Raw genomic sequence first — 18,954 nt, 5'->3', positions numbered from 1 at the left:
TGCCACAGGGACATCATGTACTTTGAGATGAAATTCGTGCTGCCGCCGCTCACGACCTCTCGAGGAAAACCTACGCGGGAAAAGATCCCCATCAACGCCCGGCCCACCACGGGGGCCGTTACTGTGCGGAGGGGAATGGCCTTGGGGTATCTGGTGACATGATCCACCAGGACTAGGATAAATCTGTGACCTTGAGATGTCCTGGGGTCCAGGGGCCCCACAATGTCGATTCCCACCCGCTCAAAGTGGGTACTGACGACGGGGAAGGGTGGGAGGGGAGCCTTGCGCTTTCCTCCACTTTTGCCATTAGCCTGGCATGTGGGGCAGGACTTGCAGTGGGCCTCTACGTTGGCTTGCATCTTTGGCCAATAAAAATTAGTAACTAAGCGGTTGTAGGTCTTGTCCTGGCCCAAGTGTCCCGCCAGGGGTACGTCATGGGCCAAGCCCAGGAGGAAGTCTCGGAAGCGTAGGGGTACCACCAGCACCCGAGCTAACCCTAGCCCGGCAGACTTCTGCTCACTGTACAGGAGGTCATTCTCCCAATAAAGCGAATGGGTTCCGGACTGGTCGCCCGCAGCTTGGGCTTCGGCCTGTTGCCGGGGTCCGACCAGGGAAGGGCAGGTAGCTTGTTCCCGGCAGAACTCCTCTCGGGAGGGGCCCCCTTTGTGGTGCCACTGTGCCAACTCGGGCAGATCACCTAACTCTGTGATCTGTGCTGGATCGGGATGTAAGGGTTCGTCGTCGGCGACGGTTTCTTCTCCTGAGAAGAGGTCGTTGGGCTCGGCTCGGCTGTTCCTGTCTTCGTCAACGGGGGTGTGGCTGGGAGATTCATCCTCGACTCCCCCGAGGGGGGGCAGTCGGGCAGACATGGATCGTGTGGTGGCGCACACCCATTCGGGTAGGCCCATCATTCCTAGGTGGGTTTTGCGTTCAACTTGTTCCCACGGGGAACTTTCTAGGTCGTTGCCCAGGAGACAGTCTACAGGTTGTGAGGTTCGGACAGCCACTTGTAACTTGCCGGTCACTCCCCCCCACCCGAACGGTACCAAGGCCATCTTACACAAGCTGTCTGTATTGTCGGAGGAGATTACGGGGCAAAAGACACTGGGGATGATTTGGTCCTCTTTGACTAAATGACCGAGGACACCGGTGAAGCACGCTCCGGTGTCACGAAGGGCCTCCACACGGTGGCCATTAACCGTCACTAGCTGCCGGTATTTCTTGGTGTTGGCGGGTGAGGGGGGCTCCGGGAACCATTTCTCGATCTCCTAGGGATACTAGGGCCATGGCAGCGGTTTCCCACTCTTGGGGGTCCTCAAACTCTTCCCCTAGGGCTACGGTGGCCATCTGTTGGGCTGGGGGTACTGTTGTGGTGGATCGCTGGGCCATGGGACACTGGGGGTCACTGGCGTAATGCCCGAGCTGTTGACAGCGGAAGCAGGTGATATTCACTCGGGGTCCTGGCCTACCTGGAGGACCGGTATTGGCTGGGGGAGGGGCTGGGAAGCTTGGGGGTTGGTTTCTCGGGGGGCTACGCTGGGGACCTGACTAAAATTCCCTCTGTCTTCTGTGGTTTCCCCCCCCTCTCTGGCGGGGAGGTCCCTGACTGTTTCGGGGTTATTCTCCTACGGGGCCCCGGGGTACCCGGGTGTTCACCCAGCGATCTGCTTCGACTGCCAGCTTCCTCGGATCTGTCAGCTTGCTGTCGAGCAGATGCAGGCGTAGTTCCACAAAGCAGTTTGTGGACAAGTGTTCCCAAGCAATGAGATCGAATAGTTCTTCGAAGGTGGTGACCTTGCTGCCCTTGATCCACCCTTCTAAGTCTCGACTGTAAAAGTTCACATACTCCACCCACGTGGTGCCAGGGATCTTCTTGCAGTCTCGGAACCGCTGGCGATACATCTCGGGGGTGAGCCCGTATCGAGTTAAGAGGGCCTCTTTCATGTGGCTGTGGGAGGTCTGCATGGTGGACGGCAGGTCGAGCAAGGTGTCTCTCCCCTCACTCAGGAATCGACCCCACAACCCGGTCCCCCAATCCTTCTGTGGGACTCGGTGGGAGGTCATGGCTACCTCGTAGGCCTTGAACCATTGCTGGATGTCATCGTTCTTGTAGTATTTTTTGACCACTTCCTTGGGGATGTGGACTTTCGGCTCTACCGGCGTAACGGTCTCTCGGTTCCCCAGGGCCGGGCTTCTTCGCTCCTCGCCTTGAGCTCAACCTCCTTTGAGCTGCGCTCATGCTCCAGCTGAAGTCTTTTCCCTTTGGGCTCTCGTTGGAGTTTCTTCTCCTCTAACTCCCCTTGTACTCGCAATTGTTCTACTGCTAGCTTTTTCTCTGCCAATTTTATTTCGCCCTCGATTTTTAGTTTGGCCATTTCAAGTTTGTGATTGCAGCTTCTCTCTCTGTCCGCCAGCTCTTCCGGGGATAGGCCCCCATCTGGTGCGCTGCTTCGTACCTGGGTGCTGCTGCTTCCCCCTTGGAAGAGTTCGGTTTCGTCCGGCTGCTCCGCCTCTCCGCCGTTTCCTTCTGTTTGGGGAAGGGGGGCCTTGGACTCCACTCAGACTTTCTGTGCTTTCTGCATATCTTCTTTGGTGTTTAGACTAGTGGTAGCGATTTTTCGTTCTTTACAAAATTGGTTCAGTTCTTTGTGCGTATACTCTTCTAATTGCTCCGCACAGAACATAGGACTTGCGTCGGGTTCTGTGGGACTCATGGTGATTTCTTCTGCCGTCTTTGTTAGGTAGTACGTCAGCCGCTCACTGTACGATCTCTAGATGGTGGGCTTGGATCCTGTCGCTTGCCACCAAAGTTAGAAGGGGCGATCCCAGGGGAGGACATAATCTGTACCGGACCACCCTGTGACCCACCTCTCCTAGGAATACAGCCGAGCACTGGCGGGAGACCCTTCTGCGGAAGAGTCTCGTATCTAGGATCGTACGCGCTGAGCTAGCACCACTCGACAAAGAGACACCACACCATAGGTTCTGAAGAACGTATTCTTTATCTAGCAAGATATCAGGATCTTTATGATCCGCAAGGTACGTGTTTATAAGTAGAGCAAGGGCTCATAAAGTCTCGGTAAGGGTAGGGGTAGCTGGACAGTCTTCAGGATCAGGGTCAATGCAGGTGCGTATCCGGCGCACAGCTCTCAATCCTCGAGCCGGCGGATACCATACGATCTTGGGTCCAGCCGGACCAGAACAGTCTCTGAGCCGCGACCAAGGCAGCAGGGCTCGAGCAAGGATATCGAAGGTCTTACGATCTTTTGGGGAGCCGCAATCTAATCAGCAGGGCTCAGGTGTTCTCAAGGTTGCAAGGGAGTCGCGACCACGTCAGCAGGGCTCAGATGGTTCAGGCAGAAGTCCGTCTCTGCCAGATGGTAGCCGCGACGATGTCAGCAGGGCTCACCAAGGTTCCAAGGTCCGAGTAGTTTCTTCTTCGATGTTTCGTTGAGCCGCGACCACGTCAGCAGGGCTCTCTTAGTTCCAGGATTCAATCTCCTGATAGTCCCAGAGCACCCCTTGTTATAGGTCTGCTTCTCTTTGATGTCCAGAGTCCTCGCAGGCAGGGGTCTTAGCACCTGGGGGTCGCTTGTCGGGGTTTCCTGCCACGCGGCCCTTTGATCCTTTCAAGTTGGGTCTGGAGGGATCCCAGACACACAGCAGGCGTGGAGCCAGCCCTCAGGGAGGCCAGAGGGGTGATCGAGACCCATCTCTCAAGGGGGAGGCTGGAGGTGTGATAGAAACTGCTCCTCCCTCTCTCGCTCACTGGGAGCTCTCTACCCCCCAGCCGGGCATGACGCGTCTAGGGCCGAGGTCGCGCTGGGGCGGCCATCTTAGGTGCAGAGGAATGGTCACTGGAGGCCTTCGGGCCGATAGGGTTTGGGTGCGTCCGGGACCTGGAAGATGGGGGGTGAGGACGGGGAAGTCCAGTGTGGTCTGCGGGGTTATGGAGGGAGTGGACCGGGTAGGCCGTGATAATCAGGGGCCTGGTGTGGTGCACGGGTCAGGGTTGGGTCGCTACGGGTCAGGGAGGACCACGCCACGAGGCTCGGTCTAACACGCGTCCCCCCCCCAGCTGAAGGCCGGAGAAAACTACCCATCCTCTTGGGGGTTCTCTTCGCTGAGGTGGAAGAATCTGGAGAGGCCATCAGAGTTGACATGGACAGTACCAGGGCGAAGCTCTACTGTGAAGTCCATCCCCTGGAGGGAGATCTACCATCGCAGCAGTTTGGGGTTTTCTCCCCTCATCTGCATGAGCCACCGTAAGGGTCGATGATCTGTTTGGACTCGGAAGTGGGTTCCGAACAGGTAGGGTCGTAGCTTCTTTAGAGCCCAGACTACGGCGAACGCCTCGCATTCAATGGTGCTCCATCGTTGTTCTCGGGGCAGTAGCCTTCGACTAATGAAGGCTACAGGCTGATCTATGACTTTCTCGTTGAGCTGGGAGAGAATGGCTCCAATGCCATGCTTGGAAGCATCGGTTTGCACCACAAACTCTTTGGAGTAGTTGGGGGGTTGGAGCACAGGGGCAGTACAGATGGCGGTTTTCAGGGTGTCGAACGCCTCTTGGCTGCCGTAACTTCTGATGAACTTCCGGTAGTAACCGGTGAGGCCCAGAAAGGCTCGGACTTCTGTTTGGGTGGTGGGTGGTTCCCAGGCCATGATGGCGTCGATCTTAGGCTGGAGAGGGGCGACCCGCCCGCTTCCGACCTGGTGCCCTAGGTAGACCACCGATCCTTGCCCAATCTGGCACTTGCTGGCTTTCACTGTTAGGCCTGCCTGGCGCAGGGCCATCAACACCTTCCGGAGGTGCCGGAGGTGCTCACTCCATTGGGAACTGAATACCGCGATATCGTCCAGATATGCGGCACTGAACTCTTCTAGCCTGGCCAGGACTCGGTTAACCAGTCTTTGAAAGGTGGCCGGGGCATTTTTCATCCCGAAGGGCATCACTTGGAAGCGATAGTGCCCATCCGGGGTGGAGAAGGCAGACCACTCCTTGGCTCCCTCTGTGAGCGCTATTTTCCAGTATCCGCAGGTCAAATCAAAGGTGCTGAGGTAGCGAGCAGACCCGAGGCGGTCAATGAGTTCGTCTGCGTGGGGAATCGGGTGAGCGTCGGCTCGTGTGACTGCATGGAGCCCCCGGTAGTCCACACAGAACCTTAGTTTGGGTGCGACCCAGGGGCATCTGCTTTTGGGACCAGTACCACCGGACTGGCCCAGGGACTGTCTGAAGGTTCGACCACCCCCAGGGTTAGCATCTTCGAGGCCTCGGCCTGGATGCAGGTCCAGACTCTGTCGGGAACGCAGTAGGCTCTGTGTCGCACCGGCGGGCTGTCTCCGGTGTCCACATCGTGGACACACCAGTCGGTGACCTTGGGGATGAGAGAAAAGAGGTCTGAGAACTGCCCCAAGAGCTGGCGGCAGTCTTTGTGTTGTTGGGGAGTGAGGGAGGAAGAGAGGCTCACTCCCTCTACGGAGCCATCTTTCTCCTTGGCACACAGGAGGTCAGGGAGAGGCTCCGTCTCCTCTTCTGCCCCGTCATCTGCGGCTAGGAGCAAACTCAACTCTGTCCGCACGAAGTGAGGCTTGAGGCAGTTCACATGAAGGACCCGTAGGGGGTTCAGCGGGGACTGGACGTCCACCAAGTACGTGACTTGATTCTTCCGCTCCATTACTTTGAAGGGCCCTACCCATTTGTCTTGGAGGGCGCAGGGCTTCACCGGGCCATCACCCAGACCTGCTGACCCGGTTGGAACTCGACCAGAGTGGCATTCTGGTCATACCAGCGTTTCATTTCCTCCTGGCTCGCCTCGAGGTTGGCCTCCGCCAGCTCTCGGAACTTCCGAGCCTGGTTTCGGAGGGTCAAGATGTATCGAAACACATCCTGGGGTGGGTCTTGGGGTGCCGTCTCCCACCCCTCCTTGACCAGGCTTGTCCTGGACGGGATGACCATAAAGCAATTCAAACGGGCTGAACCCCAAGGACTTTTGGGGGACTTCCCGGTAAGCGAACAGGAGGCAGGGGAGGAGGATGTCCCACTTACGCCGGAGGGGCTCTTCTAGGCCCATGATCATCCCCTTCAGAGTCCGGTTTAACTGCTCTACTAGGCCATTCCCCTGGGGATGGTACGGGGTAGTGAATTTGTAGGGCACTCCACATTGTTGCCACAGGGACATCATGTATTTGGAGATGAAATTCGTGCCGCAGTCGCTCACGACCTCTCGGGAAAAACCTACGCGGGAAAAGAGCCCCATCAACGCCCGGCCCACCATAGGGGCCGTTACTGTCCGGAGGAGAATGGCCTCGGGTTATCGGGTGGCATGATCTACCAGGACTAGGATAAATCGGTGACCTTGAGATGTTCTGGGGTCCAGGGGCCCCACAATGTCGATTCCGACCCGCTCAAAGGGGGTACTGACGACGGGGAAGGGTGGGAGAGGAGCCTTGCGCTTTCCTCCACTTTTGCCACTAGCCTGGCATGTGGGGCAGAACTTGCAGTGGGCCTCTACGTTGTCTTGCATCTTTGGCCAATAAAAATTAGTAACTAAGCGGTTGTAGGTCTTGTCCTGGCCCAAGTGTCCCGCCAGAGGTAGGTCATGTGCCAAGCCCAGGAGGAAGTCTCGGAAGCGTAGGGGTAACACCAGCACCCGGGCTGACTATAGCTCGGCAGACTTCTGCTCACTGTACAGGAGGTCATTCTCCCAATAAAGCGAATGGGTTCCGGACTGGTCGCCCGCAGCTTGGGCTTCGGCCTGTTGCCGGGGTCCGACCAGGGAAGGGCAGGTAGCTTGTTCCCGGCAGAACTCCTCTCCGGAGGGGCCCCCTTCGTGGCGCCACTGTGCCAACTCGGGCAGATAACCTAACTCTGTGATCTGTGCGGGATCGGGATGTAAGGGTCCTCAAACTCTTCCCTTAGGGCTACGGTGGCCATCTGTCGGGCTGGGGGAACTGTTGTGGTGGATCGCTGGGCCATGGGACACTGGGGTCACTGGCGTAATGCCCGAGCTGTTGACAGCGGAAGCATGTGATATTCACTCGGGGTCCTGGCTTACCTGGAGGACCGGTATTGGCTGGAGGAGGGGCTGGGAAGCTTGGGGGTTGGTTTCTCGGGGGCTACACTGGGGACCTGACTGGAATTCCATCTGTCTTCCGTGGTTTCCCCCCCCCCCCCCCCCCCCCTCTGGCGGGGAGGTCCCTGACTGTTTCGGGGGTATTCTCCTACTGGGCCCCGGGGGACCCGGGTGTTCACCCAGCGATCTTCTTCGAAGGCCATCTTCCTCGCATCTGCTAGTTTGCTGTCGAGCAGATGCTGACGTAGTTCCACAAAGCAGTTTGTGGACAAGTGTTCCCAAGCAATGAGATCGAATAGTTCTTTTGAAGGTGGTGACCTTGCTGCCCTTGATCCACCCTTCTAAGTCTCGACTGTAAAAGTTCACGTACTCCGCCCACGTGGTGCCATGGATCTTCTTGCAGTCTCGGAACCGCTGGCGATACATCTCGGGGGTGAGCCCGTATCGAGTTAAGAGGGCCTCTTTCATGTGGCTGTAGGAGGTCTGCATGGTGGATGGTAGGTCGAGCAAGGTGTCTCTCCCCTCACTCAGGAATCGACCCCACAACCCGGCCCCCCAATCCTTCTGTGGGACTCGGTGGGAGGTCATGGCTACCTCGTAGGCCTTGAACCATTGCTGGATGTCATCGTTCTTGTAGTACTCTTTGACCACATCCTTCGGGATGTGGACTTTCGGCTCTACCAGGGGAACGGTCTCTCAGTTCCCCGGGAGCCGGGCTTCTTCGCTCCTCGCCTTGAGCTCGATCTCCTTTAAGCTGCGCTCATGCTCCAGCTGAAATCTTTTCCCTTCGTGCTTTCATTGGAGTTTCTTCTCCTCTAACTCCCCTTGTACTCGCAATTGTTCTACTGCTAGCTTTTTCTCTGCCAATTTTATTTCGCCCTCGATTTTTAGTTTGGCCATTTCAAGTTTGTGATTGCGGCTTCTCTCTCTGTCCGCTAGCTCTTCCGGGGATAGGCCCCCATCTGGTGCACTGCTTCGTACCTGGGTGCTGATGCTTCCCACTTGGAAGAGTTCGGTTTCGTCCAGCTGCTCCGCCTCTCCGCCGTTTCCTTCTGTTTGGGGAAGGGGGGCTCCGGACTCCACCCAGGCTTTCACGGCTTTCTGCATATCTTCTTTGGTGTTTAGACCAGTGGTAGCAATTTTTCGTTCTTTACAAAATTGCTTCAGTTTTTTGTGCATATACTCTTCTAATTGCTTTGCACAGAACGTAGGACTTGCGTCGGTTTCAGTGGGACTCAAGTTGATTTCTTCTGCCTTCTTTGTTCGGTAGTGCGTCAGCCGCTCACTGTACGATCTCTAGATGGTGGGCTCGGATCCGGTCGCTTGCCACCAATGTTAGAAGGGGCGATCCCAGGGGAGGACATAATCTGTACCTGACCACCCTGTGACCCACCTCTCCTAGGAATACAGCCGAGCACTGGCGGGAGACCCTTCTGCTGAAGAGTCTCGTATCTAGGATCGTACGCGCTGAGCTAGCACCACTCGACAAAGAGACACCACACCATAGGTTCTGAAGAACTTATTCTTTATCTAGCAAGATATCAGGATCTTTATGATCCACAAGGTTTGTGTTTATAAGTAGAGCAAGGGCTCATAAAGTCTCGGTATGGGTAGGTGTAGCGGGACAGTCTTAAGGATCAGGGTCAATGCAGGTGCGTATCCGGCGCACAGCTCTCAATCCTCGAGCCGGGGGATACGGTACGATCTTGGGTCCAGCCGGACCAGAACAGTCTCTGAGCCGCGACCAAGTCAGCAGGGCTCGAGCAAGGATATCGGAGGTCTTACGATCTTTTGGGGAGCCGCGATCCAATCAGCAGGGCTCAGGTGTTCTCAAGGTGGCACGGGAGCCGCGACCACGTCAGCAAGGCTCAGATGGTTCAGGCAGAAGTCCGTCTCTTCCAGATGGTAGCCGCGACGATGTCAGCAGGGCTCACCAAGGTTCCAAGGTCAGAGTAGTTTCTTTTTCGATGTTTCGTTGAGCCGCGACCACGTCAGCAGGGCTCTCTTAGTTCCAGGATTCAATCTCCCGGTAGTCCCAGAGCGCCCGTTGTTATTGGTCTGCTCCTCTTTGATGTCCGGAGTCCTCGCAGGCAGGGGTATTAGCACCTGGGAGTCGCTTATCGGTGTTTCCTGCCACGCGGCCCTTTGATCCTTTCAAGTTGGGTCTGGAGGGATCCCAGGCACACAGAAGGCATGGAGCCAGCCCTCAGGGAGGCTTGAGGGGCGATCGAGACCCATCTCTCAAGGGGGAAGGCTGGAGGTGTGATAGAAACTTCTCCTCCCTCTCTCGCTCACTGGTAGCCCTCTACCACCCAGCCGGGCATGGCGGGTCTAGGGCTGAGGTTGCGCTGGGGCTGGGGCAGCCATCTTAGGTGCAGGGTAATGGTCACCCGAGGCCTTCGGGCCGATAGGGTTTGGGTGCGTCCGGGACCGGGAAGATGGGGGGTGAGGACGGGGAAGTCCAGTGTGGTCTGCGGGGTTATGGGGGGATTGGGCCGGGTAGGCCGTGATAATCAGGGGCCTGGTGTGGTGCACGGGTCAGGGTTGGGTCGCTACGGGTCAGGAAGGACCACGCCACGAGGCCGGGTCTAACAACTCTCATGGCAGGCATCCTTTGGTCCGAGCAGAGAGTTGTTTTACCCCTGCAAGAAGCTACTGCAGAAACACTGCTTGCCACATTCTGAGGTGAACTTGGGTAGAAGCACCCCTGCACCCCCTATAGCCAGTGGTTATAGGTGCACATAGATCATCTCACAAACAACCAGGAAAAGGCAGCAAAGTTCTTACCTGTAAAAGAAAAACAGCACCTTCTGCAGAGAGTCATCTTAGAGACACATCAACACTTGGTAGAAGTTGTAACAAGAGACAGCACTTCAGGTTTTTGAATTTGTGAACTCTGGGCCCCTTCTCTTCATCTAAGAGCACATATATTCAGTGGCAGCCGGCGCGGATCGGGTAGTAGGTAGGAGGAGGTTGTCGTGAAAAAGAAAAAAACACTTACCTCTTCACAGCGGCCGTCTCTCTCACACTTCTCTCCCTGACAAGTCCCGGAAGTAGGAAGCACACAGGCTCCCCTAAGCTAATCAAGGCGCTGCTGTCACCAGCATGACAGTAGTGTTGTGATTGGTCTGAGCGCATTGGTTCTGCGCTCATGCAGGGAGTGGGAGCCTGTGCATTTTCTCCACCCAGGCTGTGCAATACAGCCGGGCGGAGAACCTGCTAAGAGCGCATGACTGTTTGGACGGCTCCAGTCACCACTCCTCCCCTGCTCTGAACTGCCCAGCTCCACCCCTAGAACTGAAGCACTACAAAAAAATTACATGATAATAACATTGTTATTATTTTATTTTTCCCTATTTGCACTGCTGAAAAGAAGTGGGGTGACAATCCTCTGACTTAGCGGAAGAGCAGCTGCTGTATGTACTGTCTCATCACATTCTGTGACAAGGAAAAGGTATCACTCCTCACAAAGCATAGCAGTCAAACCTTTTTTCTGTGAAGTGTAAAATTAAGAAATTAAATCACTGAAGAGGGCAATGTAGAGGAGAAGTAAGTTTAATCCAGAGGATAAAAAGCCCCATCCATCAACCAGCCGGAGTCAGATGTAACTGACTCTCCTCAAGCACTCAGGATTCCATTACCATGGTGCTACTCAAAAGGTAACATAGCAATGACATATAGTACAGTTGTATAAGAATAACAGGAGGACAAGTAATAAGAACAATGTTACATGAAGCCACCGAGATAAAGCAATAACGCTCAATGTCCCCACTGGCTTCAAACGCTAGACCTATTTTAGTATTGCTATAGCTAGGTTTGTGTATCAAGTGTTTAGTACATAGGTGCAAAGATTTTCTTACCACATAATGTTTATATCTTAATGCCATATTCTCATAGCTTTATTGTAATTGAATATATAATCAACTGACATAAAAGTCTGGATCTTACAGCCGAACCAAGTGAGAACGATCTTAATAGTAAGTTGTCTTCTTACACACGGACCCAACCCATATATATATTTTTAAAAAGATTTATGGATTTTGAATAAGGTACATTCTTCGATGATACCTGCAGGGGTCACAGTTGACATTAGATGGTACTTTGCACAGTGTATTCAGGTAGAGTAAAATCCCATCAAGTACAAAAACAGAATATTTCTACAACAGAACTTACTTTCATATTTGTGACCTCCCAGAAAAAAAATTAAACAGGTCTTCTCAGGAACGCCCCCTTGGAAAAGTAAAAGAACCTGCACAAAGAAATAGAGGGAAGTCCACAGGATTCACCCATGTCACATGTAGCATAGGGCTACTTAAAGGGGGAGTAACCTAAAACTGCCGTATAGAGTGCCTGAAGGTAACCATGAGGGTTGATGCTGGTGGGCTGTGTGTGTCCGGTCATGCTGGGAGCTAGCCTTGGGGGGGAGTGGGGGTTGGAGAAGTAGTGTTTATGTTCTTCTACTGAGAAAGACACCGGTTATCGTAGCTGCTTGTCATCCTTTCCAGCTTTTTTTGAGGTTGTGTACGAGTGTATCCCACTATTCAGCACTGGAATATTTCCGTAGGCAGGTCACCTCCTCCTTGTGGATTCCACAGCCTTCAGCTGCAGCCCAATATTCACAGTTTCCTGCGCCAAATGTTCGTCACTAGGGAGTGAGGGGATTTCCATCTTATGGTGATTGCCCTTTTGGTAAGGACGAGGCCAGGTCAGTGAATTTTGTGGTGCCTTTCGTGCTTTTTGGGCCTAGGATATATACCTAGCAAACAGACCTCAATGGTATCAAGGTGTGGCCTAGTAGTGATTATGGCTATAAAAGTTGTAACTGAATACCAAAATCCGTGGCATTTCTGGCATGCCTATGTCATGTGGTGGAGGTCCGCTCTGCCTCTAGGGCAGGCAGCGGGTACATTGAGGATTAATTTTATGCAGTCTATGGGGTGTTAGGTAGTCTCTATGCAGTATGTTAAATAATATATACTTAAAAACTGACATTTCTGGATGCCTTCCAGAGTTCTACACCATTCTGCTTCATTGTGAGCGTGCTGCGCCATGAATGAATTAATGTGGGGTTTTGTAGAGCGGACGGTTACCTCTAGGAGTATCCCGGAGCTAAAGGACCAAGACCTTACTGCCCCAGAGAGAAAAGCCACGTTTTTTGGTTTACTTTGGAGTGTGGTCTCAGGGGGGGAGTCTGACGCAATCCACATAGGAGCTCATTCTAAGCTTTGGCAGCAAGAAAAAGAAGGCTTTACTGCGCTTTTGTACACACTTAAAGCGCGGAAACGGCACAAGCAAGGCAGAACGCAGCATACTGGAGGGGAGGTACTGGACAAATCTCTTTTCCAGATTACCAGGTCTGGACAGATACACTGCCCTGTGAGCAAGAACCAGGGATTAATAGGATTTAAATAGGATCAGTTTCCTGACAGGTAGCCAATGGAGGGCTTTTAAAACAGGTGAAATAGAGGAGTGCCTAGGCAAGAGGAGCCTGGCCGCCACATTTTGGACCATCTACAGGTGGTTCACCAAGGCCTCCGCCACTAGGTAGAGAGTGTTCATGTAATCGAAGCATGAGGTGATCAGAGCATGGATCACAACTCTACTAGATTCCAGAGGAAAGAGGAGAAGAAATGTCTTCAATGTGCGGAGTATAGCAAAGCAGTGGCCCCCCACTGCAGAACTCAGTGACCACATGGATAGGGCAATGACCAGTTTCAACTTTCACCCCTAAGTTTTTAACCAATAAAGATGGAGGGGACCGGGCAGGCAACACAAGGGGCTAAAGATCTTCCCACCAGTTCGACACATGTGATCCAAATGAAATAAATGACCATCTTCTCCGCGTTGCATTGGAGTTGGATATCCTGCATGCATTCAAAAACGGCACGCATACAGTCTATGAAAGATGCTGTGTTGAGGCATGGGAGCCATCCAAAGCAAAGGGCAACTGGGCATAATCGGCGTAAGAGGATTTTACACTCAAAAGGCTTGACTACAAAAGCCAAAGGGGACATGAAAAAATTAAAGAAGGTAGGGCTTAACGAGGAGCTCTGCAGGACCCCCTGTTTGACTTCCCTGACCTGAGAAGAGAAAAGGGGCAAGCCAAACTGACTGGTGTTGGACAGGCCACATGAAGGGCTCGCTCCCTCCCCGCATGACAGAGCCCGGACATCGGCTCTCCAGGTGCTACCCACAGAAGCAACCCACACTCCGTCCCCTACGGGACTCCTACCCCCGGACATCTCTGTATCACGGGCCCGGGCCACCGTCAGCACCATTGCCCAGCCCGGCCGCCATCTTGGACACTGCACCACGAGGCCGCATGGCCTCAGCTCGACCCCAACCCTGGGCCTGGCCAGGCCCCGACATCCCGGCACCACCATCCACCCAGGAGGTGAACGGACCACTTGGCAGGTCAATGGGAGAAAGAAGTGTCGATGGCTCTCCCCCGCCAGGTGCCGATCGCCCCCAGCCTCCCCGGGCGCTGGCTCCACCCCCCTGCTGGGTGTCTGGACTCCCTCATCCCGGACCTCCCGACCTCCAAGTGCGAGGGTCCGGACATCAAAGGCCGCCAGACCTATAACTGGGGCAGCTCCAGAGCAGGAAGGCAGTTGTATCCTGGAGTCGAGAGACACCGAGAAGAACTCATCCTTGACGGACTGCTGGCGCTGCCGCAGCCCTGCCTTGTGAACTGTCGTCCTGCCGCTGGCGCTGCCGCGGCCCTTTGCAACCTTCATCCTCGTCGGGACCTGCTGGCGCTGCCGCGGCCCGTTGTAACTACCATCTTCGTCGGGACCTGCTGGCGCTGCCACGGACCGTTGCCACCTTCGACCTCCCCGGGACCTGCTGGCGCTGCCGCGGCCCGACCTTCAAGAACGCCGAGCTCGAGGATTGTGAGCTACCCATCATCTCATCGCAACTACCAGATTGGTAATAAGACTGTCCCGCTACCCCCTTTCCCATCCAAGAGACTAGAATCGAGGGGACCCCTGAGTCCAGACCTCCTTGTACCATTATACCTAGGCTGTCCTGTTTTCTTTTTCTATTTTTGGTAAATTCTGGTGGGGTTTTTTCAGTGTTTTCAATATCTTAAAAAACAGTTGTTATCAGTGGTTACACATTTTCACACCACTAAAAACAACAGAAAAAGTGTTTTTCCGGTGTTTATGGAACGTTTTGCTTTTATCATTGCTTGCTTTCTGTACTGAAAAAACATGGTATATAGACAGTGTGCGTATATGAGGTCCAAAGAGATTTTTGCAATTGAATCTTATTGTAGTACACCATATAATACTTCTTCAGTGAGTCTTTGGTCATGTGCGCTCGTGCTTTCCTTCCCATGTAAACTTCTTGAAAAGGCCCTCTCAGCATTCATAGCCCCTTGGGCTGAGAACTGTCAGCTAAGGGACACAGTTGGGATGACTCTTTCTTTGATGCCACATAAAGCACAAATTGATAAATATTTGCGTTTTAGTTCCTGGGCATAAGAAAACAGTGCACCAGAATGGACTAAAAGGTCAATAGCATCCCTCATTAACTCTGAAGATTGTAAAGATACTTTCAGCATACCATCTAATAAGTGGCAAGGATCTCCTACAGGGAATCACTTCAGCTCGGGTATCAATTTTGATAGGTCATCACATAAATGTTTTATATACGTAGCTGAATCACTACAAATACAAACAATATCACTCCAATCTTTGTTGAACTTGGAAAGAACCTTTTTTGCAAAGCATAACAAGTGACACTGCGTTCCATGTTTTCCAAAAGTCTGGTGTCACATTTTCACCACTATCCCAGATTCTTGGTGATATATATATACTTGTCACTATACCTTGCATTTAATGTTCAAAGCCTGAGGTGTTGGCAATTCACTTACTATCAATACTGTCCCACTAGAAACTATGGTCTGATGTATTAAGGGTTTTTACCCATTCTCTGTGAGTAAATGTGATGACTCATATTAGGAAAGATTTTTATGAAACTAGCCGTTTTACCTATCAGTGAAAGAATCAAATGGAGCCAAAATATCAAATGTGAGTTTGATATCTCCTGATTCTCTACAGTTTATAAAATAATTCATCTAAACCTAAAACGTGAAACTAAACCCTGCATCTTTAGACCAAATGCCATCAAACTGAAAAAAGTAAAAGGAAGAAGAAACAATATTTTAGTGGCATCCCTAAAGAACAAAACTCAAGCAGAATAATGTTAGCCAGTCTTTCCTACTACTAGCTTGTATAACAAAGTTACATTTTATTGAACCCTTCAGTAAGAACAAAATGACTCTTTCACTTTCTTTTTCCTTTCTGTGAATGGCATTTAGTTTGGGGTTGTGCAGGTGTTTTTTCAGTGTTTATATGTGTTCACCGGTGAGGGCTATTTTTCTTTCAGTGGGGTTTTATCAGTTATTATAGGTTTAAACCTAAAACCCCACAGCCTAATTATACCGTACCTCAAGATTGCTTATAAAGAACGTTAAATCTTATCCTTGTGTGGTGTCCATCTGTGGGGGGGAAGTTACTTGTCTGTACGATCGCTGGAGACGGCTCTCCCCGGCGACCTCTCCCCTTGTCCTTGGCCGACCATCCAGGTCCCGTCTAACATTGGTGGCCAGCGGCGCGATCCGAACCAACGCGTAATCGTACAGAAAGCAACTCACCCCACGACTAAACCACAATGCCGACCCAAGAGAGCGGGTCTACGGAGAAATTCCAAATGGACAAGCTGGAGGAGTACAACCATCGAGAATTAAAACAATTTTGTATGGAACTGGGCATTGCTACCACCGGTCTGAGCACAAAAGATGACTTTAAACACGCCCTAGAATCATGGGCAGAAGCAAATACCGCTGGTCCCCGGGACCAACGCATCGAAGCACCAGAGACTAGCCCCGCTCCTTCCGAAGAAAGGAGAACGGGTCTCTCCCGGGAAGAGATCCAAGAGCGAGAAAAAAACAGACTGCATGAATTAGAGTTGGCACGGCTCAAAATGGATGGAGAACTAAAACTAGCGGAACAAAAATTGAACCTAGAACACTTACGGCTCCGAGAAGAGCGGGAGGAAAAACAAAGACAAAGAGAGCTTGAAGAAAAAAGACTGGCATATGAACACGAGCGCAAACTAGCAGAAATAGAACTACTTAAGCAAGGCAAGGACCTGGGGGTGCCCGAGCAACCGCGCACCCCAGGAACTTCAGAACCAAAGGTCCACATTCCCAAAGATGTCGTCCGAGAGTACTACCGAAACGACGACATACAGCAGTGGTTCAAGGCCTATGAGATCGCCATGTCCTCTCACCGGATCGATCGAAGTGACTGGGGAGCCGATCTATGGGGAGGTTCGTCAATGAAGGCCGTGATGCCCTGTTACAGCTCCCGGATCATCAAATGACATCCTATGATCACATGAAGGCCACCCTCCTCACTCGATATGGGCTGACACCCGAAATGTACCGCCAGAGGTTCCGCAACTGCACCCGAATCCCGGGTACAACTTGGGTGGAATATGTGAACTATTTCAACCGAGCCCTTGAGGGATGGATCAAGGGGAGCAACGTAACGACCTACGAGCAGCTTTTTAACCTTGTTGTGTGGGAGCACCTCTCCAACAACTGCTTTGTCGAGCTCAGGCAGCACCTCCTCGACAGTAAATTGACTGATCCACGGCAGCTCGCCGCCGAGGCTGACTGATGGGAAAGCACCCGAGTGGGCCGGGGTGGCCCGAACGAGCAGAACAGGAACAACCAAGGCCATCACCGTCCCCGAGGAGGAGGAGGAGGCCAGGGCCGGGGGAAAGACACCGTCCCGGCCGCTCCCGCTACCAGCACCCCGCCCCCGGCCGGCCGGGGCAACCCCCCGATGCGCCCGGGGTTCAGAGCCAATATCACGTGTCATCGGTGCCAGCGAGTCGGTCACTACGCCAATGACCCGAACTGCCCACAGAACCAAACTCCGAGGCCCCGCCAGGTAGCTGCCGCCGCCCTAGGAGAAGAGCAAGTCTCCGAAGAGCAGGAAGATTACGAACAAGAGCAACAAGAGTGGGAACCGGCCGCCATGGTCCTGGCGTGCCTAGGGGGAAGAGACATGATCCCGCAGGCTCCCCTACCCGCCAACACCAGAAAATACAGTCAGTGGGTGAACATAAATGGGCGCAAGGCCGAAGCCCTACGTGACACGGGGGCCAGTGTGACGGCCGTCCGCTGTCACCTGGTGACCCCAGAACAAATAATACCGAACGTTCTCTGCCCCGTCCGTTCAGCCGACAATTCGGAGAGCATGTGTCGGATGGCCTGCGTCCCCTTCGAGTGGGGAGGAGTATCCGGCATGCTGAAGGTGACGGTCCGCGATGATGCCCCCGTGGACTGTCTCCTGGGGAACGATCTCGAGAGTTCCCCGTGGGCCGCCGTAGAAAGAAGAGAGCACCTGGGGATGTTGGGCCTCCCGGACTGGGCGTGCGTAACCACCCGGTCCATGGCGGCCCGCGCCATCCCCCGACCAGAAGAACCCGAATGGCCAGCACCTCCTCCCCCGATCGCTCCAGTGGGGGACGCCGACCCCCCGGAACAAACCCAAGAAGAACTCGCTCAGCCCCAGGATCTCCCAGACCTGGCTCAGTGGCGTCAAGAAGGGGGACCCACCCAGGAACAATTCCGTCAAGAGCAAAAGACATGTCCCTCCCTCGAGGGACTACGACAACAAGCCCTCGCCCAGAGCGCGGGAGATACCGCCGGGGCCCACTGGATCTATTGGGACAATGATCTATTGTACAGCGAACAAAGAATCGCCGAGTTGGGGGCCAGTCGAGTGTTGGTGGTGCCCCTCCGTTTTAGAGACTTCCTGTTGAACTTGGCCCACGACGTCCCCCTGGCCGGACACTTGGGTCAGGACAAAACCTACAACCGCCTGGAGACCCACTTTTACTGGCCCAAAATGAGAAATGACGTACTCAACCACTGCCGGTCCTGTCCCACTTGTCAGGCCAGCGGGAAGAGCGGCCGCAAACTCAAGGAACCCCTGCAGCCCTTTCCGGTGGTTACCACCCCGTTCGAAAAGGTGGGAATAGACATTGTGGGGCCCCTGGACCCCCGAACAGCACAAGGGCATCGATTCATCCTGGTACTGGTGGACCACGCCACCCGCTATCCCGAGGCCATCCCCCTTCGAACTGTAACAGCACCGGTGGTCGGCCGAGCCTTAATGGGGATCTTCTCCCGGGTGGGCTTCCCCCGGGAAGTCGTCAGCGACAGAGGCACGAACTTTATTTCAAAATACATGAAATCCCTCTGGCAGCAGTGCGGGGTCACCTACCGATTCACAACCCCCTATCACCCGCAAGGAAACGGACTGGTTGAGCGGTTCAACCGCACACTCAAGGGAATGATTATGGGGTTGGAAGAGCCCCTCCGCTGCCAGTGGGATGTGCTCCTCCCGTGCCTCCTCTTCGCCTACCGAGAAGTCCCTCAGAAGTCCCTCGGCTTCAGCCCCTTCGAACTCTTGTACGGACACCCTGTTCGAGGGCCCCTCAGCCTAGTCAAGGAAGGTTGGGAGATGGCCCCCCTGAAAACCCCTCCAGACGTCTACAAGTACCTCCTGACCCTCCGCAATCAGACCAGGCGGTTCCGAGAAATCGCCAAAGCCAATCTGGAAGCCAGTCAGGAGGACATGAAGAAATGGTACGATCAGAACGCCTCCTCCATAGAGTTCATACCTGGCCAGCAAGTATGGGTGATGTCCCCCACCGAACCTTGTGCCCTGCAGGATAAGTGGACGGGGCCCTTCAAGGTGATCGAGCGCAAGAGCTCCGTCACCTATCTCATCGACATGGAATCTCCCCGGAACCCCCTCCGGGTCCTCCACGCCAACAGACTCAAACCCCA

This window comes from Lissotriton vulgaris, unplaced genomic scaffold (genome assembly GCF_964263255.1).
Source record: "Lissotriton vulgaris unplaced genomic scaffold, aLisVul1.2 SCAFFOLD_2310, whole genome shotgun sequence".
In the NCBI taxonomy this organism is placed as follows: Eukaryota; Metazoa; Chordata; class Amphibia; order Caudata; family Salamandridae; genus Lissotriton; species Lissotriton vulgaris.
The sequence above is the reverse complement of the archived record's forward strand: the minus strand, read 5'-3'. Positions refer to the sequence as shown.